Genomic DNA, 27,426 nt, shown 5'->3' on the forward strand with positions numbered 1-27,426 from the left:
TCCACAAGCTTGGTTCAGCTGTCTCTGTAGATTTCTCCATCATGATTTTGACCTCCCTTACTCATATATTCCCTCCTCCATCTCTATGACTGGATTACTGGAGCTAGGCCTCGTTATTGGTTGTGGATTTCTGTGTCTGGTTCCATCAATTACTGGATGAAGGCTCTATGATGATAGGTGGGGTGTTCACCAATCTGACTACGGGGGTATACCAGTTTAGGTATCCTCTCTACTATTGCTAGGAGTCTTAGCTAGGGTCCTCCTTGTGGATTCTAGAGGAAAACTTTATTGGATATGGAGTCAGGGGAACACTTTTCCCACTTCTGGTGGGAGTGCAAACTTGTCTAGCCATTTTAGCATTCAAGATGGGGGTTTCTAAGAAAATTGGGAATTAGTCTACCTCAAGACCCAGAAATACCACTCTTGGGCATTTACCCGAAGGATGCTCTATCATACCACAAGGACAACCAAAGAATGAATAAGGAAAATGTGGTACATTTACACAATGGAGTACTACTCAGCTGTGAAAAATGATGACCCCATGAAATTTTCAGGCAAATATATGGAACTAGAAAAAAATACTAAGTGACACAGACTCAGAAAGACATACATAGTATGTATTCACTCACAAGTGGATATTAGATGTAAAGCAAAAAAAAGCTCAAAACAAGAAACCAACAAAAACAAAACAAAACCTAAGCAGACTAAAATACACAGTTCCAGAGAAGCTACGTAACAAAAAAGCCCCTAAGAGGGACACATGAATCTCTCTGGGAAGGGAAATTAGATGATATCTACTAGGTAAACTGGGGCAGAGGGGGTAGTAAGGAGGAGGGGAAGGGGATGAGAACAGGAGGAAATAAGATGGCTGAGGTGGGGAGGGACGCAGTACTTCTACTGCAAGGAAAGAGATATCTTCATAGAGGGAGCCACTGTGGGATTAGGGAGAAACCTGGTGCTGGAGTTGGTTTTTGTAGAGTGAAGAAAATATTTAGTTGCTTTATCTTAACGTGGACATCTAGTTTTACTAGCACCATTTGTTGAAGATGCTGTCTTCTTCCTAGTATATCTATTTGGCATTTTTGTGCCTGAAGTTTCATGGACTAATATCTGTGTCCTTTACTCTTTCATTCTGTTGATATTTGTGTCTGTTTTGGTGCCAGTTCTAAGTTGTTTCAGTCCTATGTCTCTGTAGTGTAGTTTGAAATCAAGTGTGCTGATACTCCCAGCATTGTTTTTCAGTCAGAGTTGCTTCGGTTATCTGGGGCCTTAATACTTTCATAAACTTTTTAAAATTTTTATTTCACTTTAGAAATTTTATAGTGTGCTTGTGTCTGAGCAATAGTGGGGAACTGAAGTATGTGTGCGATCAGAAGTCAAATAGTGGGAGTCGGTTCTCACCTTATACCATGAGAACCCTAAATATTGGACTCAGGTCATCACGTTTGGTGGCAAGTGGTTTTATCCACTGAGCCATCTCCTGGTCACTTCCATGTGTATTTTGGAGGGAACTGGGAGTAACGTGTAAAAAGTTAAATAAAAAAATTATTATATAAAAAGTGCGTTTTCTATTTCTGTGAAGAATATCATTGGAGTTTTGATGGAAATTCTACTGACTTTGTACATTGTTTATGGAAGAATATAGCCACTTTCATGATACTAATTCTTTCAATTGAGGAGTACAAGAAGTCCTTCCATGTTCTATTATCTTCTTCAATTTTATTCTTCAGTGTGTTTAAGTTTCTTCTCTTTTTAAGGGAATTATGAATGGGAATGCATTTCTGTTTTTTTTTTTTTGGTTTTTCAAGACAGGGTTTCTCTGTATTGTTTTGGAGGCTATCGGTCCAGCTCAGCCTCGAACGCACAGAGATCCGCCTGCCTCTGCCTCCCGAGTGCTGGGATTAAAGGCATGCGCCACCACCGCCCGGCTGGGAATGCATTTCTGATTTTTTCTAAATATTACAAACCCAAATTTCCTTATCAAATCAATCATCCACACTTTGATTTGGCTTTTCACTATGAGTTTCCTGTTTTTATATGTACTACTGTACATCCTTTTTAATATTTTTATTTCTGCTGCTGTTGTAAAGATACCTTAAACATAAGGTTATTGATGGCCTTTTTATATTTTTCTTCATTCAAATCCTCTTCCTAAAATTAGTATGTTATCAAGAAGACAGGTAAGACACATAGCTAGCAGATCATGTGACCTTCCCCACTAGTGAGTAATTAGGCCAAGATAAGAGGACACAGTTATTGTCTTGCATTCTGTAATATATTCTGATATGTGAATACTTCAGAACTGACTTTCTAAAATTATTTCCAAGAGATACATTTTAATTTGAGAATTTCTACTTCCTTTGTAAGTTTCCTTCTACATCTGTCTCTACTATACCTTCCAAGCACAAGCCCCAGGGCTCAATGCTATTGGGCTTTATTCTTCTTTAGCTGCTTAATGTCTATAAAAGTGTTAGGTGACTAAAGGGCTCAATGTATTGCTGCTCACAGGAAACAATTTATCATCTTAAAAGTGATTCTTAGAAGTAAAATAGATGTCAAGATCTATCTTAATAAACTTTTATTTCAAAAGTTTTCATATAGATTTTGTTTTTTAGAGTGAAATGCATATGTGTGTATTTGTCAGGATAGCCAAACAGCATGATGAAAAGAGAATGAGGATAAATGAATTCTCCTCCTTGCTTACTGAATTTCCCACTGATTCTAATTGCCAGACATAGAGGCAGTTGTATGATACAGATGGCTAAGTAGTTGATTTTTAAATTTGTAAGGATGATTTTTCAATTTGGTTACTATTGAAATTAAATTATATCAACTTATACTTAAATATGTAAAAACAAAGTGGTCACTTAAATATCAGATCCCATTTCTTTTGCTGCATTTTACTGTTATTTATGTTTCTGAAGCTAATTTCTTATTGTATTTCTGTTGTAGAAACATTGCATATTTTAATAGCTTAAAGTTGGTCACAGGAAAAGATATTTGGGATTCTTTTATAACTTATAGCTTGGCAAATGCTTCAAGTCAGGGCTAGATTTATTCTTATTGAATGTCTAAAAGAAAAGTAGTGGAATGTTAACAATGAAGATTTAAGCTTAAAAAGATGTCTAGAATAGATTTATGCTCCTGATTCAAATGAAGTAACAGAAGTTCAATCTAAGCTGCTTGAAACAAACAAAAATAAGATAGAACATGTCAGCCAATGAAAGTGGCCACTGAGAGACGGAAAAAATGTGAGGAGAATTCTATAATTTTTCAATCTTGTCACTGTGAGTTTTCAGGCCAGGGCTCATGGAAAGGGAACTGAATCAGAGACTGCTATTATCTTTGCGATGAACAGACAGTGATGAAGTGAAAATGTAGGCAACTAGAGGTCACAGGAGAGACCGATGGGTTGAGGAAAAAAAGAGCCCAAGATATCTGTATAAGATTTCATGTTGGCATTAAGGACAATGATCACAACATGTATGTAACAACACAACATACAGTTAGAGCAAAAACAGCTTAAAGATTGAAAATACCACTGCCCAGTACTCATACAGAACAAACAGTAGTGATCCCATGGTTACTGTCTAGACTGGAAATTTCATAAATAATGGGTATGGGTTGATAAGTCTTGCCTTGGTAGCCTCAAAAATTATATCAGTCTCTGGTCTTAACTGAAGAAGTTTACTTACAAGGTTAAAATTTCGATTCCAAGTATCTTGCCTCTATGACAGACAAAGATGAAGAATATTTTTAGGAATGCTAAAATGAGACTAATTTCTCAAACACCAGTATTTCAGAAGTCACATGAATCTGATCCCCTACAAAAGCTATGGAAATTCTGGGAAAAACTGCAAAAAAATGTTAAAATTCTTTTCAGAGTTCTGGAAATTAAGCAAAGCCTTGTACAATCCAAGAAACATTTATTTAAGAAAAATAAATCAATCTTGATAGAAACAGGAAAAATTGTGACAATTTTACATTCACGAATCCTATAATCCACTCTGTAGATTTATGGTAGCCTTGAAATGCTGCAGACCCAGAAATACACTAACTTATGGCTGAGAGGCCAACAGGGGACTGATCCAGACTCCATGAATGTAGTGTCAGTGAGGATGCCTCAGAAATTTCTGGGGCCTTGGATAGCAGATCAGTGTTTACCATGGCATACAAATGAACTTTGGGAGCCCATTCTGCATGGAGGGAGGCTCTCTTAGCCTGGACACATGGGAGAAGGTCCTAGGTCCTGCCCTGGATGAAATGACAGACTCTGGAGATCCCCCCCAAGGAGGGCCTCACCCTCCGGGGATTGGGCTTGGGGTGGGCGGTGGGGGAGGCTGGTGAAGGGACAAGGGAGGAGGGGTGGGATTGACATTTGAAGCATGCATGCTTCTAATTTAAATAAAAAATAAAAAATGTAGAAGACATACAATAAATAGTGTTGAAAGAATGACTAAAAAAAAGGAAGTTACATGTGTTACCTTGTTTCCTCTCAGTGTGGAGAGGGTGGAGCTATTAGCTGCTCAATGGGAAATACTTGGGATATTGGGGTATGCACACTGTAGGTGAGCAGGGGATCTCAGAGAAGACCATTTCCTTTTCTGCAACATAAAGAGATATTTTCTCCTAGGAATAGATATTATAAATTAAGTATGTTCCTAATGCAACTCATTAGGAGAAAGGAAGAGATCAGAGGCTTATTTTCTTGCATGTAAGTTAAAAAACTTAATTGCACACAATTAAGGTATTTTGATGAACTTTTGAGAAACTGGATGTTATAGAACATAGCATGTAGGAATAGGTTCAAGAAGATAATCATGTGAGTAAAATCAACTGTATGAGCCACAGGGCAGCAGTAACCGGTTTTAATTACTTTTTATTTTAAAGCTCATATTAAAAGTGATTAGTAAAAAAATGTTCTGAATCCTTATAGTAACTGGAGAGGACAGAATGTATTCCTACCTGTATAAAGACACGCATAAAACAATTGTATTTGTCCTGCCTGAAAAAATCTTTAGGAAAATTATATTTCCCTGACATATTCATCTTAATATTACTGCAGAGGGTTTTTTAAATTGGGAAATTCTCTTAATATTTATTTTATTTTTATGTGTGCTTTGCCTATGTGTATGTCTGTGTGCCACATACATGTAGTGCTCTCAGAGGCAAGCAAGAAGAGGGCATTGCACCACTCTCTGGGAATTGAAATAAGTAGCCATGTGGGTGCTGGAAATAGAACTCAGATCCTCTGCAAGAGCAGCAAGTGCTCTTAACCACTGAGTCATCTTTAAAACACCATGAACTAGGAAATCTTTTATATATCACCTTGTGATTACAGCATAAAAATTAGTCAAATGTGGAATTTTGACACGGAATTTCTATCAAAATATCTATAGTCTAAAACACACACATATGTGTACAAATCTGTGTGTGTGCACGCATATGTATGTATATCTTAAAGGAAGTTAAGTCACTTGGATTGACAATGCTCCCTGTAAAAGTGATGTGATAGACTTTGTTGATCCCCCATAGGAGGTCTCACCCTGTCTGAGGAGTGGATGACAGGTGGAGTGGGGAGGTGGTGGGGGAAGTGGGAGGACAGGAGGGATAGGGAACTGGGATTGGTATGTAAAAAAAAAGATTGTTTTAAAAATAAAAATTTAAAAATAAGTCAATGCTAGTGAGAATGTGTAGAAAGAAAGAACCTCTAGACATTGCTGTAGGAATGCAAATTAGTATCACTGCTGTGGAAATCAGTATAGAATTTAGGCAAAAAAATATAATCTAATATGATCTTGCTGTACTATCCCTGTGTATATATTCAAAGGAATCAAAATCAGCATCAGCATGCATTAAAGATCCTAATGCCATGTTTATTGTGACAGTATTTATAATAGCCAAGTTACAGAATCACCTTAAGTTCCCAGCAAGAAATAAATACATAAAGAAAACGTGGCATAAATACACCGTGGAGTGTTATTTAGACATAAAGATGAATGAAATCATGTTGCTTGCAGGGAGGTCTTTGGAACTAGAAATCATATTAGTGAAATAATCCAGCTGTACAAAAACAAATATTGCCATTGTCTCTTACACGCTGAATGGAGATTTTAACAAAGAGATGTGAAAAGTAGAGGGGGGTTATTTGGGAATAGATAAGTGTTCAGGAGGAGGGAAGACAGGAGAAAGGAGAACAGTGGGTGTCATATATACAGATACAATATTAGGAGTGTGTGAAAATGTTACAATGAAACCCATTATTTTGTATGATTATTATATGTCTGTGCAAAAACCTACAGCGAGTTTTAGAATGTTTTTCTACTTAACAACCACTTACCCTTTAGCTATCATTTGACAGCCTTCCTCTAGCACAGTGGTTCTCAACCCTCCAAATGCTGCGACCCTCTAATACAATGTCTCATGTTGTGGTGACCCTAAATCTTAAAATTACATTCATTGCTACCTCATAACTGTAATGAATCATAATGAAAATTTCTGATATGCAGGATATCTAATATGCCACCCCTGTGAAAGGGTCATTCACCCCCCCCTCTCAAATGGGTCAGTACCCACAGGTTGAGGACTATTGATAGAAGTATATTTTTATCTCTATAAATTTGCCTATTCTAAAGATCTCATAAAATGATATCAGATATTGTGGGGTATTTATAATTAGCTTCTTTACTTAGCATATTGTTTTCAAGATTTATCCGTGTTGCTATAGATTCTTGTACCACAGTTTCCTTTATGGCTAAGTAATATTTCATGCTATAGATGAGCCAAATTTTATCTTTCCATCAGTCAATGAGTATGCAGGTTGTTTCTAACATTTAATTATGATAAAAAATTCTATGCACATTTATGTTCAGTTCTTATGTAGGGATATGTTTTCACCTCTTTTGAGTGTATTGATGTATCAAATGACAATTCTGTTGGTGAGCTAGTAGACTGATTTCCCAAGGTGGATAATAAATTTTGCATTGCCAAAAGTAGTGTATGAGGGTTCCAATATCTTCATATCTTCAGCAACACCTGCTATTTTCTTTTTTTATTATGCCCATTGTAATATATAATATATATTACATATATGTTATATGTAATATATATATGTAATATACTATATATATTAGTAGCTTTTTCACTATTGCTAAAATTGCATTTTCCCAGAAGTGATGAATGTTGGCCATTCATCTATCTTCTGAGGAGAAATAAAAATTTTAAGTCCTTTTCACATTTAAAAATATTTCTATTCTTTGACAGTTTCATGCATGTATATAGTGGATTTTGGTTCTTTTCATTCCCTAATACCCTATCTTATTCCCTCTCCCTTCCCTCCTAAATTCTTTCTTCTTCCTAACATGTTCCCCTTCCAGCTTTCATGTTTCTTCTCTGTGTATAACCCACCAAGATTACTTAGGGTTGTCTCTATGAGGACAAATGTGAGATAATTTAGTGGAGCACGGGCCACATATTAGTGGCTACACTACTAAAGTGACACATCTTCCTACAGTCAAAATTAACTATTAATAGTCTCTCAGTGAGGGTTGGGGCCTCATGACCCCTTCCCCCTTCAATGATGAAATATTAACATGCCCAATCTGCAGGTCTTGCACAGGTAACCACAGCAGTAGCTCACTGGCATTATCCTTATGATGGTTTAAAAGAATATGACCCCCAAAGGGAGTGGCATTATTAGAAGGTGTGGCCTTGTTTGAGTAGATGCAATCTTGTGGGAGGAAGTGTGTCACTGTGGGGAAGGCTCTGAGGTCTCAAGCCACACCCAGTGTTCAGTTCACTTCCTGTTGCCTGTGGATCAAAGATGTAGAATTCTCCAGCACCTTGTCTGCCTACATGATGCCATGTCTCATCACGATAATAATAGACTGAACTGTTTACCACCAGCACAATTAAATGTTTTCCTTTGTAATAATTGCCATGGTCATGATGTCTCTTCACAGCAATACAAACTCTAACTAAAACAATCCTAAAATTTACTTTGGAATATTCATTTTATCAATGTTGAATTTTAAGACAACTTTGAATATCTTTGATAAGTCCATCACAAGCTATGTCTTTTTTCTTTTGACATTTTTTTCACACAATATATTTTGATCTTTTGTAAGTAGTTTCCCCTATGTGTAAATTATCTTGCTGTTTTCTTGGCATTATTTTTCACATACCCCAAGCCTTTAAGGTCAACAAAGTACAGTTTACCAGTGCATCCCTTTATGTATCAAGCCTTCAGTGTTGTATCTATAAAATTACCAGTATATCCATGTTCATCTTGATTTTCTTTTACCTTTAGAAGTTGTAAAGTTTTTTGTTTATTTTGGTCTGTGATCATACTGAACTAGTGTTTAAACATGGTATGAGGCTGTCTAGATAAATTTTTTAAAGTATACCGCCATTTGTTCCAGCACTGTTTGATCCAAAGATAAGCTTTGCTTTACTGTATTGTTTTTGTTCCTTTGTCAAAGACAAATAATAGGTATTTATGAAGCTCTATTTCTTGACTCTCTTATCTATTCTATTGATCTGCTTGTCTATTCTATTGCCAACCCCCTACTATCTTGATCACTGTAGCTTTTAGTAAATATTTTCTAGTTGGTGTCAGTCCTCTAAAGTTATTCTTCCCCTTCAATTCTGAGTTGGCTATTCTAGGTATTTTGTTTCTTTATGTAACTACAACTATCTTGGTGATATACAAAAAAGAAAACAAACTTTGATTGTGTCGAATTTATAGATCTAATTAAGAACTAACATCTTGACAACATTTACTCTTTTCATCAATTTTCATGGATCTTTTTGCCTTTCTTTAATATTATTTTAACAGAATTTTATAGTCTTATGCATTTTCTTATACTTACTCCTGTATTCTTTTGGGGGTATTTTTGTAATATTCATTTTTGATTCATTTTACATACCAACTACAATTTCCCCTCCTTCCCCTCCTTCTCCTCCACCCTGTCCCCACACACCCCCATCCACTCCTCAAAAAAGATAAAGCCCCTGATGGGAAGTCAACAGAGCCTGGCTCATTCAGTTGATTTAGGACCAAGCCCCCTCACCAAGGCTAAGCAAGGCATCCCACCATATGGAATGAACTTCAAAAAGCCAGCTAACGCACAAGTGATAAATACTGGTCCCACTGCCAGGGGTCCCACAAATAGACCAGGCTATGAAACTGTGGCTCATATGAGGGCCTGATTTGGTTCCATGGGTCCCTTGCAGTCTCCCCAGGTGTTGATCTAGAATCTGTGAGCTCCTACAAGTTCCAGTCAACTGCCTCTGTGGGATTTCCCCAAAACTAGGGGCTGGGATGGGGGGTGGCAAAGGGGAGGGGATGGGGGATAAGAACACGAAGGAACAGAATGGTCTAGTTGGGGAGGGATGGGATGGGAGAGCAAGGATAGAGGTATCTCGATAGAGGAAGCTATTATAGAGCTAGGGAGAAACCTGATGCTGTGGAAATTCCTAGAAATCCACAAGAATCCCAGCTAAGTCTCCTAGCAATAGTGGAGAGGGTGCCTGAACTGGCCTTACCCTGTAATCAGATTGGTGACTACCGTAACTGTGTGATTATCTATTATTTATGATTTATTAAAGCTTGCCTGAGGATTCAGAAAGCAAAGTCAACCTGAAGCTATAGAGATCGGGCAGTGGTGATGCACACCTTTAATCCCAGGTGCTGGGATCAAAGGCGTGAGCTCTGTTACTCTTCATTCTTGTGTAGGCCATGGTAGCCTTGAACTAAGAGAGATCTGTCTACCTCTTAATCCTGAGTCCTGTGGATAAAGGTGTGTGCCTGATTTCTATGGCTTGTGGCTGACTTTGCTTTCTGAATCCTCAGGCAAGCTTTAATAAAATCATAAAAATATGCCACCACACAACTATCATTATACAACCTTCATCCAGTAACTGATGGAAGCAGATGCAGAGATCCACATCCAAATACCAAGCTGAGCTACAGGAGTCCAAAGAGAGGGAAGGGGGGGTGAAGATCATTATACCTGTATTATTCATTTGATGGTGGGGCTGGTCTAAATTGTAAAGTGATAATTATTTTGTGTATTTGTTATTGGTATGTATGAAGATGGCTCAATGTATATTATTGACGCGGTTTCCTGTAACCTTGACTTTAGTTTCAAGAAGGTTTTCTCCACCACCACCCTCATTCTTCCAGATTTTCTATATAGATACTTGTGGTTTTTGAGAACAAAGACTTTTTGTATTCCTTTCTAATTTGCATATATTTTATTCCCTTTTCTTTTTTTGATTTATCAATTAGGAGTTCTAGTATGATAATCAAAAGTAGTAGTCAAATAGCCTTCCCTACCTTCTAATGCAAAAAAATCTTCAAATGTCACACCATAAAGCAAAATGTTGGCTATGGAATTTTTGTAAAAGTTCTTAATAAGGTTGAGTAATTCTACTTCTATTCAAAGTTTGTTGAAAGTCTTTTTTAGTCTCAAATGGAAGTTGGGTGTTACCAAATGCTTTCTCTGTGTCTACCTATACAGTCATGTGAGTTTTTGTCTTTAGCCTCTAGATGTAATGGATTATATTAATTAACTTTCTTATTTTCATAAGCCAGTTTATTGAGGCATTATTGATATACAAAGAACAATAAATATTTAATATTTACAACTTAATGACTTTGGATATAAAACATACCTATGAAATTAGTACAATTTATACCATAAACACATCCAGGGACTGGAGAGATAACTCCACAGTTAAGAGCACTTTCTGCTCTTGCAAAAGACTGAAGTTTGATTCCCAGTAACAATATCAGGCAGCTCCCAACTGCCTTTAACTCCAGTAGTCACCTCTTTATTCTGGTTCAGTCCCTTTGACTATTTTAGAGTCATTGTATATATTGTATTGTGGATTTTCAGTTTGACATATTACTAACATCATTTAGCACAATATCCTCTATGTTCATATAACTCCAAATAAAGAATTTATTCTAGGGGGCAGAAGAGATGACTCAGAGGTTAAGAGCCCTGGCTGCTCTTCGAGAGGTCCTGAATTCAATTCCCAGCAACCACATGGTGGTTTACAACCATCTATAAAGGGATCTGTTGCCCTCTTCTGGTGGACAGGCATACATACAGGCAGAACACTGTATACATAATAAGTAAATCTTTAAAAAATACTTTTCTAGGTTTTAAGCTGAATAATACTAAATTGATTAATCAATATTAAATTTTATAGGTTGAATTTTCTTTATTCATTTGTTATCAGTTGACATTTAGGTTGTTTGGGCAATTACAAATAATGCTGAGGTGAGCATAGGAACGCATCCATCCACACTCCTGTTTCAATTCTTGTTAGACCAGATAATCCTGTTGCTTAGATACATTTAGCAATTTTTTGAAGTTATGTATTTTAAGTAATTAAATGTGGTACCCAATTAAGTCATATTATGTTTTCCATTATTTGTTGTTATTGTTACTTGTCTGGTTTTTATTATTGCTGTTTATTTTATGACTTTTCATAGTTCTGTAATGATAGTATTTTGTCTTTTATAGCCACAAAAGTCTGTTCACTTAACTTCATGGACAAATTTTGAAAAGAGTTATCTTTAAATGTCTCAAATTAATAGTCCTCCTACCTTTCTCTGTCTTTGTGTGTTGAAACAAGCATTGATGTTCTGACAGACAGTTAGCATTTATGCATTAGCCTCCACTTCCTATTGTGTTGAGATTCAATGTCATTCTTACATGAGTCAGTAAGGCCTTCTCGGGTTATTTCTGGGAAAATATAGAATGAGAGATAAAACAATGTTTGTCTTTCTGTATCTGGGTTATTTCAATCAATATAATATTTTCTACTTCCACCCATTTATCTATGAATCTCATTTCCCTCTACTAATGAATAGTATTCCATAGTGTACACATAGCACATTTTCTTTATTTGTTCATTACTGGGTAGACATTTATGCTGCTTCCATTTCCTGGCTATTGTAAATAGTGAAGCATGGCTGAGCAAGTATCTTTGGAGTAGGATGTTTAGATCTTTGGGCATATGACAAGGAATAGTATAGCTGTGTTATATGGTAGGTTTAACTTTCAGCATTTAGAGAATTCTGCACACTGGTTTCCAAAGTGGCTATGCCAGTTTATAATCCTGAAAAAGTGAATAAGGGTTCCTCTTCACCCATATCCTTACCAATATTTGTTATCAGTTGTTTTTATTAATCTTAGCCATCCCAGTTGCTAAGGATGATGACTTTTTGAGATAATTGTTAGTTAATTTTTTCTTTTTAAATCCTCTCAGATCAGATCCATAGCCCATTTTTTAATTGGCTCTTTTGTTTTCTTGATTCTTTGTTTTATGAGTTCTTCATGTATTACAGACATTAATTCTCTGCCAGGTGGACTGCTGGCAAAGATTCTCTCCCCTTCTGTAGACTTCCTCTTCCTTTGATTTATTTTTTACATTGCTATACAGAATTCTTTTAATTTTATGAGGTACCATGGTCAATTGTTGATACCAATTCCTGAGTAAACAGTATCCTATTCAGAAAGTCCTTGCCTGCTCTTATAACTGTAAGGTACTATCTATGTTTTCTTTCAGAAGTTTCAGCATTTCAGGTTTTACATTGAGGCCTTTGATCCATTTGCAGTTGATTTTTGTGCAGAATGAAATATGAGTATAATATCATTCTTCTATATGTTCTTTTTTCTATTTGTACTTTCTTGGATTCTGATTGTTTCACAGATCTATGAATATACTAAGAGTACTGAAATGCATTCTTTAATTGGGCAATTTGTATGTGCTCGATATATGAATCATATTCAAGTATACAACTATGACACAATTAAGCAGACACACCGAAGTTATAGAAGATCCAAGTTGAACATTTAGAGATGAAAGGAACGATATCTCATTTGATTGCACTACAGAAGTTCAATGTCAATTGCACAACAAAGAAGAAAACACAAATATATAGCAATAATTATTTAAAATGATACACAAAAACAATTAAAGTAGATGTATCAGCCAATTGAAGGACATCTTAGAAGCAGACATCACATTTGTGACTGAAATTTCCATAGAGAAGAAAAAATATGGCTGGCAAAGAACGTCTTTGAAATATAGTGGTTGAATTACATATCAATTTTATGAAATAAACATATACATGTATAGATCATGAACCTGAAGTATAAGAAACATGAAGGAAACTATGATGGGAAGACACATCAGAATCAAATTACTCAGCATTATTGGTAAACAAAAATTTGATAGCAGTCAGAAGAACAGAAAACTTAAGATTTCAGCTACAAGTTTAATTGGACTGAAGAGGAAGTAAGGCAACATCCTTACACTAATGGAAGACAATTAGATATCCTAGAATTCTACACTCAAAAATACCTTTCAGAGATTAAGATAGAATAAGTAAGTCTTTTGGATTGAAAAATCTGAAATATGTTACGAATAACAGATCCCCAGTAGGAGAAATACATCATCAAAATAAAGACAAAATAAAAATATGGAATTGTGAAAGGAAATGATGAAAACTAAAATTGGAAACTACACTGGTATATCAGATGCTTGATATTGACTATCAGCTTGACATGATTCACAACTACTGAAGAGACAAGGTCCTGGGCATACCTGTAATCAATTTTATAATAATTAATTTGGGAATCACCAACCAGAAACATGGTTGGTAACATTCCATGAAAGAAGGTCCTATGCTGAATCAAAAGAGAATGAAAGATCAGCATTAGCAATCATTGCTCTGGCTCCTGACAGGATGTGATCAGCAGAAATTAGCTCCTACTGCCATGACTTCCCTGCCATGATGGACTGTATCCCTGAAATGTGAGCTAAAATGAGTCATTTCCCCTTAAATTGCTTGTTAGGATTTTTTCATAGCAATAGGAAAAGTGACAGATACAGTATACAGAAAGAAAGGTAGTTTTCCTATTTAAGTCTCTTCAAATGTAATGGGCTATTTAAGCAAAGACTTGAGGCGTATATAAACACAACACCTTTGTCATTAATATTACAAAGTCTGGAATATGAAAAATGCAAGTATTGTATTTTTATTTTCTATGAAACACATGAAAGGGTACAATTTCAATCTAATGTAGAATGTCATGAGTTTAAATGTGCACTATAAGCCATAAATTAAACAGAAAATAACACAATAGAGATAACAAAAAAAACAAAATATATACTGAAATTTTAGAAAATAATTTATTCCATTCAATGGGAACAAATAAGTGAAAAAAGACAACAAACAATAGATAAGATAAATAGAAGAAGGACAGATACAAACCCAATCACATATTAATAGCTATGACTGACAGTCATTTTCAGATGAGATGTAAAAAGACTCAACTTTATTCTGTTTATAGTAAAGTTACTTAAAATACAAAGACACAATTGGGTAAAACTAGAGGGATAGTGGAGATACGCCATTTTAAGTCTAGGAAAAGGAAAATGAAGTGAGTATATTAATATGATATAAAGTAAACATCAGGACATTGGATATAATCAGTGATAAAGAAGGTCATTTAATGACAATAAAGCATTTAATGCATCCAGAAGTTACACCAATGTCAAACAATACCAGTCAAGTTGACCTGATTGACATTTACAGACTATTCCATTCAATTACAGCACAGCACACATTTCCCCAAGTTCTCAATAGAACATTTACAAATTTATTCTAAGCTACAAAAAATGATCAGTACAACTCAAAAGGTTCAAATCAAGCAAGGTATGTTTTCTTATCACAAATAAATTAAAATCAAAACTAATAGGAGAAATATGATTTAGTAAATTCAAATACTTGGAACCTAGAACTCTTCTAAGAAATTTTATGTTTCAAAGGAGAAATCAAAGAGAAATTGTCTTGAACTGTTCAGTATATAAAAATTTGGGGGCTGAGTAGTGCTGTCTGAGTGGTTAGCCCACAGTTAAGATGAAAATCCAAGCCTACCCTTACCTGTCAATGGGAGGAAAAGGAAGAGGAGTGGGTTTCTTGGTACCTTAAGAGCTATGAAAATAGCTCCATTCTTTTTGATTTTCCCTTACCCTCTCACACGTCTCCATCTATCATTATCCAGGTTACTGCCTCTCAAACTGGACAGTGTGTAGAATGAGGTGCATGCTAGAATTAAAGGAAGTTCGGAGGCTCTGCCCATGGAGAGCCCTCTAACTGATGTGGACAGGGCTAGAAATCTGCCATTTCTATAGAGGCCCACCAAGAACTGCTGAAGGATGGATGCAGGGCTAACTAAGTAGCTGAAGAACTATCTCCTTCTTTGTCCAACTTGATTTTTTCATAATTTCACAAAGGTCTTATCTTTCTTTAGAAATCAGAAAAATGATTATTGTTATAAGAAATAAACCCAGCTGCTATCCTGACATGATCTTGCAATAACCTTTGATATTACATATACATTCCTATTTCCACAGGTGGGCTTGACCTTATCTTCTTGCCAGGTCTTGGGTTTGACAAAGATGGCAACCAACTAGGGTGGGGCAAGGGCTACCCTGACATTTGAAGCGCTGTGTGCAGCATCAGGAAGTGAAGCCCTTACACCTTGGCTTTAGCTTTCAAAGAGCAGATCTGTAGACAAGCATGACATGAAGGTAGATGAAGTCCTTTATGAAGACTCCCCCACATCTTAAATCACATGATGACAGCTACCCTCACTGTTTTGTAGCCGTGTGAAGAAAATATATGTATTTCCCCCTTGTCAAAAACAAGTAAAATGGCACATTAAAGTGAATATGGATTGTGTTTCTTTAGTATAAATATAAAATATCTAACATAATTAAAATTTGGGGGCTGTTATTAGGAGGAAATTTACAATAGTTGCACATGCTAGACAAAACTATTTTTAAAACTATCAATTTTGCTTTTTAATGGTATATATTTCATATTTTTCTTTTTTATTTAGAAACAATTGTTTTACATATCAGTCCCCCCATTCCCTCTCCCTCCCATCTTCCCGTACCCCCTACCAATCCCCCAACACCCCACCCGTTCCCCAAGGACGGTGAGGCCTTCCATGGGGGATCTTCAAAGTCTGTCACATCATTTGGGGGAGGGACTAGGCCCTCATCTGTGTATCTGGGCTGAAATAATAGCCCTCCATAGGGAATGGGCTCCAGAAGTCCATTTGTGCACTAGGGATAAATATTGGTTCCACTGTTAGAGGTCCCATAGACTGCCCAGGCTTCCTAACTGGTACCCACATTCAGAGGGTTTGGTTCAGACCAATGCTGGTTCTCCAGCTTTACTACTGGGTCCGTGTGCTCTCACTAGTTCAGGTCAGCTGGTTCTGTAGTTTTCTCCAGTGTGGTCTTGACTGCTTAGCTCATCCCTCCTCCCTCTTCTACAACTGGATTCTAGGAGTATGGCTCAGTGCTTAGCTGTGGGTGCCTGCTTCTGCTTCCACCAGCTACTGGATATTTTGAAAGTTGAATTTGTGTAAAAAACTAAGATAATACTCAACATCAAAAATGTTCTGAATTAATCAAAGAATGCATTTATGTTACTGATAGATGAACAAAATTCCTACATATACCTTTGCTGTTTCACTTATTAACTCAAGTGAAACTTTCAAAGCTATACAGAGATTTCATAATACCTAGTCTTATACATTTATTATTTACAAAGCATATCAAGAAATGCATAATAGAGGTATGTATCATTCAAATGTTTGTCCAGAGAAATAGAACCAATAGGATAAAAAAGGGTTATGGTGATGTTTTATCCATATAGATGGAGAATATCCATTTTCAAATCAGTAGTTGCATCCCAGTGACAACTATGTGATGGTTTCTTTTCAACAAGAATCTGGAATTGCCTGGAAGAAGGGCATCTATGTATGCCTATGGGAGAATTAATTATCTGGATTACATTTGATGTGACAAGACTTGTTCACTGTGAGTAGTGGACTGTATAAATGGAAAAAGGGACCCAAGCAGCAATATGTATTAACTATTCTTTGCTTCCTGGTTGTGGATGCCATGTGACCAGCTGCTTTAAGCTCCTGTCTCTTTGACTTCATCACTATGTTGGGCTGTGCCCTTGAACTGGGAGGCAGAAACAAACTCTTATTCCTCAAGTTGCCTTTGTCAAAGTATTTTATCATTGTATCAGAGAAAGTAAGAGAGTAACCAAGAGGGGGTATACTAACTTGTTTGTGTAATGAAACTATATCTAATACAGTGACTGGAATTGGAGTCAATATCTGGTTTAATTTACAATAATCCACTGTTATTCTCCATGATCCATCTACCGTTTACATATGCCAAGAGAATGATTTGAATAGTGATATGGTAAGAATTGCTACTCTCGTATCTTCTAAGTCCTTGTTAGTAAAACTCTACATTTATTAATCAAGAAAGATTAACAGTATAGAGTTTACTAGTGAACTGAGATCCTTTAACAAGGGATCTAGCCTCTTCCTTGTTCAAGGTGTTCTGGGTCTGTAAAATGATGGGAGAAGCTCATGACTCTGCTCTTATGATTCGTAGACCTTATTAACATTAATCTTTGGAGTCCTTCCAGGAATAGGATGTGGCTTTTGTTTCACTATTTATTGAGAAACAGATGGTTATAGTGGCATATGTTTGAACTTTTATATATCAATGTAGAGGTAAGGGAAGGAATATGTTGATTTTTGTAACTGCCACCGAGTGTGTGTATTTCAATTGTGTAGTCTGAATTTTGGAAAAAGTCACCAGAAGGGTTTGGGTAAAAGATTGTATCCACTGTGAAATGCAGCCTGAATTCTAATTGGTCTTAGTAATAAAAACCCACAAGAAGATATCAGATAAATGCTGAAAGATCAGAGAAGTAAAGGAGCCAGCCACTAGAGAGACCATTTACCTCTACCAAATCCTCAGACCAAACTGGGCAAGATTCTGTCTCCACAAATCCTCAGATTGAATGTAATGAGCTCCTGTCTCCTCCTGCCTTATATTCTTCTCTCCATTCAGCCATATCATGCCAGTCTACACTTCCCTAGTGCTGGAATTAAAGGTGTGTCACTCCTCAGCACTGGGATTAAAGGTGTGCGTCACTCCTGCCTGGCTTTGTTTCTCTTTTAGATTAAATCAATCTTTTGTAGCCCAGGATGGCCTTGAATTCACAGAGATTCACCTGCCTCTGCCTCGTGAGTGTTGGGATTAAAGGTGTGTACCATCACTGCTTCTCCTTTATGGCTAACTAGTGGCTTAGCTCTGCACTCTGATCTTCAGGCAAGGATTATTTGGTAAAGCACAAACAAAATATCACCACAGTGAAACAGTCCAGAGCTAAAGCACTATTGATAACCTAATCTTTATAAGTTACTACTCTGCATAGTAAGCCACACTATCACTTTAGAATAGTACATAGTTCTACTGACAGAAAGCTACAGATTCTTTGGGAGAAAGATGAACAGTATAACATTTGCTAGTGGACTGAGATCCTTTATCAAGGGACCCAGCCTCTTCATTCAAGGTGTTCTGGGTCTGTAAAATTAAGGAAGTAGGGTCTAGGTCCTTCCCTGAATGAAATGACAGACTATGGACACCCCCATGGCAGGCCTCACCTTCCCTGGGGAAATGTGGGGATATTGGGTGGGTTGGTGAGAGGGTGCGGGAGGAGGGGAGGGAAAAGGAGAGGGACCTAGAATTGACATGTTAAGCAACCTTGTTTCTAATTTAAATTTAAAAATAAAAAATAAAATATAAAATATATTTACATTTTAAAATTATAAAATTAAAATTAAAAAATAAAGAAGTAAAGCAGTTCACTGACTCTGCTTTAAGATTCTGGCTAGACCTTATTGCTCCTTTGACAAGGGACTTTTTCAGCTATGCAAATCAAACTATTGATTATGCTTTCTGTATTTTTCACTTTTCAGGATTTCCATAATCAGCTAGTTAATGCCATAGGTTTGCATAGATCACACCATAATGAGTGCTGTTCTTTATACTAGCTTTGTTCTTTATATTAGCTACATTCATGTTTTGGTGTTGGTTGGGTGTTACAATGGTTCCTGGCACTCAATTAAGTTCATCACATTTACGTGTTGCAAGTGTGGGACTACAGTTCCTAGTCTATGGTCTGTCCTACAGAGAAAAGCAATTATAGAACTTGTTGGTGATACTGATGATCAACTTACAAATTATTTTTCACAGTCATACAGAATCATATTTCTGGACTTTTCAAGAAGAGAAGAGGTGGTCTTAAAAGATAAATCCACTCAAAAATTATCTTCTCACTATACTTTTGAACCCCTTCCTCTTTATTACAGTAAGGTAGGTCTAACACTTCTAATTTATTCACTTAGACTCTTTTGGTCCTTGTTTTGTCTCACCAAGCAACCACACTTTAAAAATCTTTCAAGCTCCACAAGGTACAACATTAAATGTAGAATCCCTCATAGCAAGCTGATAAAAATGGATTTCTCCAATCTTCCATTTTTTATCATGTACCGTTAGTGTACATTGCTATATCTGACTCTAGTTACTAGATGAGAGGCATGGGGTTTTTGGGGTTGTGGATATTGATGCAATTCAGCACTGTACCCCCATATAACAAATGCCAGAGGGGATGCCATTATGTAATTAGGTTTTTAGGACATTAAAGATTAATTTTAAACAGGGATAGAGAGGCCATTCCCACTGGGAATGGACAGCTCTTTCTCACCATTGAAGACTCGTCAGAATTTAGAGATTCTTTGTACCCAACTTCAACAGTGTCTTTTTACATATTTGTGTTGGAAAATTTTGGATCCAATTTCTATCTAATCAATAGAAAATAAATGGATATTGTTCTCTTAAGTTTTTAATTTTTTGTTTCATATAGCCTGCCTTCAGTGGAGAAATTGGGGATTGGAAGTACTTGGTATCAGATAGCCTACCACATAGAGGTTGGAAATTGTCCTAGTCATTTCCTACTATGAAATATTTGTCTATTTTTAGAGAAGAAATGGAGGTATTTTATCTGCAGATTTTCTTTCTCCCTGATAAATATTTCTTTTGTGCTAATTTCTGTTGCTCACCAAAGCTGCTGTAAGCACGATTGCTTTATCTCTGATGGGTAGACAAGGATGTGTCTGAAATTAAAAGGCCCAGAAATCTGACTGCCATCAAATGTGGCAGAAAGGCGGAAGAACTATTTGGAACTATTGTCTCAATCCCACCAGTTGTCTGTCTCTTCTCCGCCCCCCCCTCTCTCTCTCTCTCTCTTTCTTTCTTTCTTTCTTTCTTTCTTTCTTTCTTTCTTTCTTTCTTTCTTTCTTTCTTTCTTTCTGTTTTGGTGGGAGGGGTGCCTATGTCTTTCAGGTCAGGAATATAGTGCTCTTAGAGGGTCAGTAATATAGTGCTCTTAGAGACTAATGCTGGAAATGCCTCTTTCCCCTTAATACCCATTGCAGTTGCTACTCTCATTTGGATCACTATTCCTGGTGGCTACATGGCATTTGCAATGCTCCTCCTTTTCCTGTGGCCTTGTATTCAGCACCTCCTTACAAATGCTTCACTATCTATGTTAGTACATGGAACTTGCTCTTTTCATCTTAATGCTGTACCACTTTACATGACATTAATCTTTTCCCACCATTAGATTTCATGAACAAGACTGTCAGTCAAACATGTGGGTAAAAGTGGCCCAGGGCAGTGGTTTGTCATGGTCCAGATGTTCATGCAGGACCTCTTCAACCTCAGTTTTCCTCTCCATTTAGAGTGAAAATGTTATAGCAATGTGGGAGGTGCAGGCTGCTGTTGAGAAAGGTGATTGATAAATCAATTTGATAAAGAAAAACCCTTCAGGGCCCCTGTGCATAACTTTCTAAGAACTTGGTGGTAATCTATCACTACTAGATACATTCATCAAATAAACAGGTGTGTAGAGTTTTTTCTTTCTCTTCCCTTCTTTCTGTCTTTTTCTTTTTAAATAAGTTTAGCTGCTGTCTGGCTTTGCCACCTTTATCATAGACTGGAAATATCTTTGCTAGGTAATATGAAGATTTTTCAAAAGCTTATAAACACCAAGCCCATATTTCCTTATATATGAGCCCCAAAAGGTCACTAAACCTTCATTTTATCTGATAAATAATTCACATATTTTATTTCTAAAAAGAAGAAATCAATCAGCCTCACTGACTTTTTGGATTGATTTTCTAACTCACAATTTATTATCATTCTGCTTACTGTACTTAGCTTGGGTATTAACCTGAAATTGAAGTTTAGCATTGAAAATCTCAACTTACAGATTGGCAAAATGTGACATTAATCAAACAAATAAGTGTATTAAGGATAGAGTTCATATGATTAGTTGAGACTCTTGTAAGTTATTGCTTTGTACACTAAGAAAATACTTTGTTCTGGGTATAGGAGTGCACACCAGGAATTCTAGCTCTTGGGAGGCAGAGGCACAAGATTTGCACAAGTTTGCCAGTCTGGTCTATATAGTGAATGAAGATAGTCTTGACTGCCTGGTGAATTACAGGTCATCTAGGACTATACAATGAGACCTTGGGGTTCTAAAGGCAAAATAATGTAAACCAAAAATATCGAGCTTTGACCCAGGAACTTTTGCAAGTGATCAATATTTTCATTCATCTTTATCTTGATCATGATGATGACTTCATAGGTTCATACATATGTTATAACTTAAGAAGTCATACTTGAAATATGCAAAGTTTATTATACTACAATTATATATACTTATATAAATATGTATTTATATACTATATAAAAGCTGTTTCAGAGAGAATTGGAAGATAAAGTTTTTTAAATTGCATTTGTGCATTAATGCAAGCTATGGAGTCTTATGACTCTTTCACAGGGGTCCTATATCGGATATCTTGCATATAAGATGTTTATATTACAATTAATCACAGTAGCAACATTACAGTTACAAAGTAGCCACGACATAATTTTATGATTGTGGGTCACTACACCATGTATTAGATGGTCACACTATTAGGAAGATTGAGAATCACTGCTCTAAATCATGCAGTATAACAACTGTTAATATGGCATTTACATTTTATTGGGGATTATAAATAATGTAGAAATGCTTGAAGGCATTTAGGAAGATATGCATGTGTTTCATTCAAGTATTATAAAATATTATATAAAAGACTTGAGTGTCTTTGGTGTTTGTTTTCTGGATCATGGAACATACCTTTTTTAGATACTGAGGAACAACCATAAATGTAGTTGAAAATTACTTGATTGTGAACATAAATTGGTAGGCTGAATACAGATTTGTTTCAGTAAGTACTTTCTAAATTGTCCTGTATTGTGTGTGTGTATTTTGTGTGTGTGTGTGTGTGTGTGTGTGTGTGTGTATAATAGTACCATACTCAAGTTAGTCTGCATCATCAAAGATGGTGATACAGTGCATAGCAAAAGGGAAGAAGCTTACTAGACCTTCTGAAAACTTGACACACCAACAGCCAACTCTGGAAGCTTTGGATGGTAAAATCACCCTGGGATTCTTCTATGAAAATATCCATCATATGGTGAAAAGAAATATGTAAAACAAAAGTGGAAACAGAATCCCAAGAGGTGTTCCACTGTGGAAATCATGGCGTAGCAAAAAGGCAGTTGTGGGACAGAGTGGCTTGTTCTTGGACGTTTAAGTTGAATTACTTTCATTTCTATTTATTAAGTTGTAAGCTGTTAAGTAATGAATTGTCTATTGTTTATTTTATGTGTATGGGTGTTTTCTCTACACATATATATGTATACCACTTGTATGTCTGGTACCCATAGAGACCAGAAGAGGGTGTTGGATATCCTAGAACTGGAGTTGTAGACAGTTATGAGCCACCATTTGGGTGCTGAGGATTGAACCCAGGACCTCTGGCAGTGCTCTTCACCATTGATCCATCTCATCTGATACAATTCCATTATCTTTTAAGTGAAGAAAATATCCATATACACTTATGTGGTTGGGTTGTTGTGAGGATCAAGTGAGTTAAGAAAGCAAAGTGCACCTGGTCTACAGAGCAAGTTCCAGAACAGCCGCCAAAGCCACAGAGAAACTCTACCTCGAGAAAACAAAAACAAAAACAACAACAACAAAAAGAAAGCAAAGTGCTTAGAAAACAGGAAGCACTCAAAAATTCTTAGGTGTTATTATTCACTAGAAAGCAAGCTATATGAAAAGCCCGTTTATTTTGCTCAGTGCTGTATCCAAACACATATCAGTGCTTGGTATATAAAAGGCATTCAGGATATTTCAAAATGTATCTAGAACCTGGTCACTGTTTGTTGCTTTTTCTACTATTATCTGGTCTATGGTATCCATCTTCCTTCATTGGAGATATCAAGATAACCTCCTCCCTTTCCCAGAAGCATATGTCCTTTATCCTTTGCAACCTGTAAAACTCCTCCATCTTATCTTCAGACAACATCCAAAGTGACCTTGAAAGTGTGTAAGTTATGTCATGCTGTTTATCTGTTCAAAGACCTTCCATGATTCCACTTACAGGAATGTGAAATTAAAAAAATTATTCTCAGCAATCTTCTTGATCTCATTTTTCCATTGCTTTTCTGTTTGTTTATTGTAATCTCATCATCATTTTCATCATATCAGATCAGCTTGTACTTTTAGTATTACTAGGTGATCATGGTGTTGCATACCTGTAATTCTTCTAGTACTTGGGAGACTGAGGCAGTAGTATCCCAAGTTCAAGGTATAACTATTCTACAAAGTAATACTCTGTCTCAAAAAAAAACAAGAGGTGAACTTGGGAAATCAATTTGGAAATTATTAAAACAAAACAAAAACTAAAAATAGAGCTATCATAGTACCACTCTTCGACACACTTCTTAAAGACTCTTTGTCAATATACTACAGAGAAACATATGCATCCATGTTTATTGATACATTATTTACAGCAGCCAGGAAATAGAAACAGCCTAGATGCCCAGAAACATATGAAGCTAAAATATGTTAATATACACAATGGAATGTTATTCACCTTTAAACAAAAATTAAATCATGCATTCATGCAAAAATAGATGGAACTTGAAATCATTATGTTAAATGAAATAAGCCAAATTCAGAAAAACAAATGCTGCATAGTTTCTGTCATATACAGTGTTGGGGAAGTCCTGTTATTTGCCTGTGCATTTGTCAATAAAGTACTGTCTGGCCAATAGAAAACCTAGATAGGAGGGACTAGGAGTCGAGGAGGATTCTGGGAAGGGGAAACACAAGAGAGTCGAGATGTAACCGCCATTGGGGTAGGAAGCTCGGAAACCTCTCCGGTAAGAGACATACTTAGATTAACAATTATGGGGTAAATACTTAAGTCAGAGCTAGCCAGTAAGAAACAAGCAAGGCCAACAGCTTCATAATTAATATAGCCTCCTGTGTGTTTATTTGGGACTGATGCCGATCTAGAACCAGGCGGGCGGAACGGCTCCTCACAAAGAAAAAGCTTCTCTTAACATAATGGTTGTCAGGAGTGGGATTGAATTTCCACGCAAAACAACAAAAGCTTTAAAGGAATTTTAGAAACAGAAGAACGGAGAGAAGCACAGATTTTGGTAGCAGCATTTTTCTCAGGTGTGCTCTGTTTTGCTAGCGACAAGCCGAGATTCACGTGGCTCACTTACGGGAGTCTTCCTGACTCGGCATAAAAAGAAAAAAAACCCAGCAAGGTTGTTTTAAGAGACTCTGCTAATGATTAAAAGGGGTGTACGTACAGCTGAAAGTGGCAGCTTTTGCTGGATGTCAGCATGGACTGAGGCGGTAAGCTGGAGTCACGCTTACGCCCGCCATCTTCAATCAAGCATCTCCTGCCATACTGAGACTGTCTGATCTACTGAGATTTTGTTATACTAACATTTTCTTTTCACAGGTCCTCATGAGATTATCATCGTCCCATCTCAGCAGGAAGTAGTTTTGAGAATTCCATGCCCCCTCTCCCTACTATTGATATTATAAGATAGTTTACACCTGTTAGTGTTAGTTTTCAATTATTTTAGAGTTGGGATTGGAAGGAGGTGTTCATATTTGGGTGTTTCTTTCAGATAAGTTTAGGTTTAGATAGATGTTTGATACATTTTGTTCATGGACACAAGTTAGTTGTCCTTTTTTAGACTAAAAGGGGAATTGTAGGAGGAAGTCTGATGCCGCCATTAAACATGTGACTTATTAGAGGCGCATACAGATGAGGTAATAAAAGGGCAGTTTACCACACCGCTAACCACACCCACTTTAGGCAGGACTAAAGACGTATACGGCTGGACGTAAAGACGTATACATACATAGGCGGAACTACGTCACTAGCCAGGCCCACTTTTGGGCATGGCTAGGGGCGTTACGGGGGAAGGCATAAAAGACAGCACCCAGGAAGTCTCGGTCTCTTTTCCTGGAGTTCGGCTTCCGGTCCGGCCGCTAGCTGAGAACTAGATCCTCTGGGTTTGGTATCTTGTGAGTAATTTTCTATATTAAATACTTAGCCTTATTTTCAGTAATTGTGTGTCGAGTACAGTTACAGCGTCCGTTGAAGCCAACATACAGAACCTAGGTTTAAAATTTTATTTATGTAAATACGTGTATTAAGTATACTTGTGTATGTGTCATAAAACTACATGGAGAATTATTATGTAGACATAATATTTTAATATGAATATTTAATATCTATAGAAACTTTTGGTAATTTGCTATGTAATAAAACAGACTACTACAGGAAATACAGCTCAGTATATAGATGTTGCATTGCTTTTGGCTGTAGGTTCAGTCCTCAGCACAGTAGATAGGCTACAGAATTAGGGGAGAACAACCTCACATTTTCAGTGTATTAATTTTAAGATATCTGAAAGGTCCCCCCAGAATATGTTGCATTTTTGTGTGCAAAACTGTATGACATTTCCTATGTAAAAATACTATGTAAAAATGGCTCAGTGATTAAAAGCACTGGCAACTCTTCCAGAGGATCTAGGTTTACTCCCAACCAACACTGTAGCCCACAATCTGTTACTCAAGTTCCAAGATCCGATGTCCTTTCCTGGACTCCAAAGGTACCAAGCATGCTCATGGTGCACAGGCATATATTCAGGAAACGTCAATATACACGAAATAAAGTAAAATTTAAAAATTAAAAAGGGGATAATAAAAGGGAGGAAGAAATCTTAAGGGGAGGCATAAATCAAGACTACAATGTACATGTGACATGAAAGCAGATGAGGGAAAGGATGAGAAATAGTGGGCTGCTATAGGAATGGGGGCAATGGTGAAGGTGAAAAATGATAATAAAGTATAATGACACATCAGTATCAAAATATGAAAATATTATAGTGAAACCCATTACTTAATATGGTAATTTATATGTTAGTTGAAAAGTAAACAAATAAAAAACATGGAAGGGTTTTTTGATGTAGCTCAGTGATAGTGTACATGCTGTTATGCTGTTTTTGATCTTCAGCATAAAAAAAACTGTCCCTCATTAGTTTTCTCTGACTAAGAAATAACAATAAGATAATGCCTTTCTAAGGATGGCTATATTTGGCTTTGATTACTCAAGAGTGGGAAATGAATTTTTTTCACATAACCGTTTTGTCAACAAATTATGAAATACCTAAGTTTTTGTAGGGGGAATTTTAAAAAACTAACATACGATTACAACATTCTACCCTCTCCTCCATCTAACTCCTTTCCTATCACCTCTCATTCCTTCTCAAATTCATAGCCTCTTTTTCATTGATTACTATTGTTCTACATATACTCGTGCACACGCGCGCGAGCGCACACACACACACACACACACACACACACACACACACACACCCCTGCTGAGCGTGTTTATTGTTGCTTGTATGTATTTGAGTTCAGGGCTGACCACATGGTACTGCATAACCAATTAGGGTGATAACCTATGGGAAAAACTCATTTTCTTTCTCAGCATTATTTACTTTCTGGTTGTTCTTTGTCTAGTGGTGGGTCCTTGTGAGATTTGCCTATTCCATATTAGCATATCTGTTCATGTTGTTATTGTTCATGTCTTATTTAGGCAGCCATATTGTTTAAGTATCATGTGTAGTAGATCACTCTGGGAGACACAATCTCACAGTAGACTTCCTGCTCCTCTGGTTCTTACAGTCTTTTTTCCTGTAGCAGGATATATTGACAAAAGCCTTTGGGAGATGAAAACAAGGAAGGCTGATAGCCTTTCTGTAGTATGGTTCTTAGTGGCACTAACCCAAATCTTGACAATCTAAGAAGCTGGCTACTGAGGGCCATCTCTCTCTGGCTATGACTTCATCCAGAAGCGACTATTCTATTATTTTTATTAAAGTAACATTTTCCCCAAAGTCTCAAATTGCTGAAAGTCTTCTGGGAAACTTTTTTTATTGGGGGGGGTGGATGTTGAGAGTGATGGAAGCAAGGGAACGGAAAACTAGACTTTTGTGTGGTTGTGATATTAATCT

At 36.6% G+C, this 27,426-nt stretch overlaps 1 protein-coding gene across 2 annotated transcripts in view; it reads right to left on the reverse strand.

Annotated features, from left to right (window-relative positions):
- Trpc5 (transient receptor potential cation channel subfamily C member 5) overlaps positions 1 to 27,426 on the reverse strand; it is a 276,457-nt gene that overhangs the window by 154,300 nt on the left and 94,731 nt on the right. The window lies entirely within an intron of this gene.

Source organism: Mesocricetus auratus, unplaced genomic scaffold (assembly GCF_017639785.1).
Source record: "Mesocricetus auratus isolate SY011 unplaced genomic scaffold, BCM_Maur_2.0 Super-Scaffold_100003, whole genome shotgun sequence".
Lineage (NCBI taxonomy): Eukaryota > Metazoa > Chordata > Mammalia > Rodentia > Cricetidae > Mesocricetus > Mesocricetus auratus.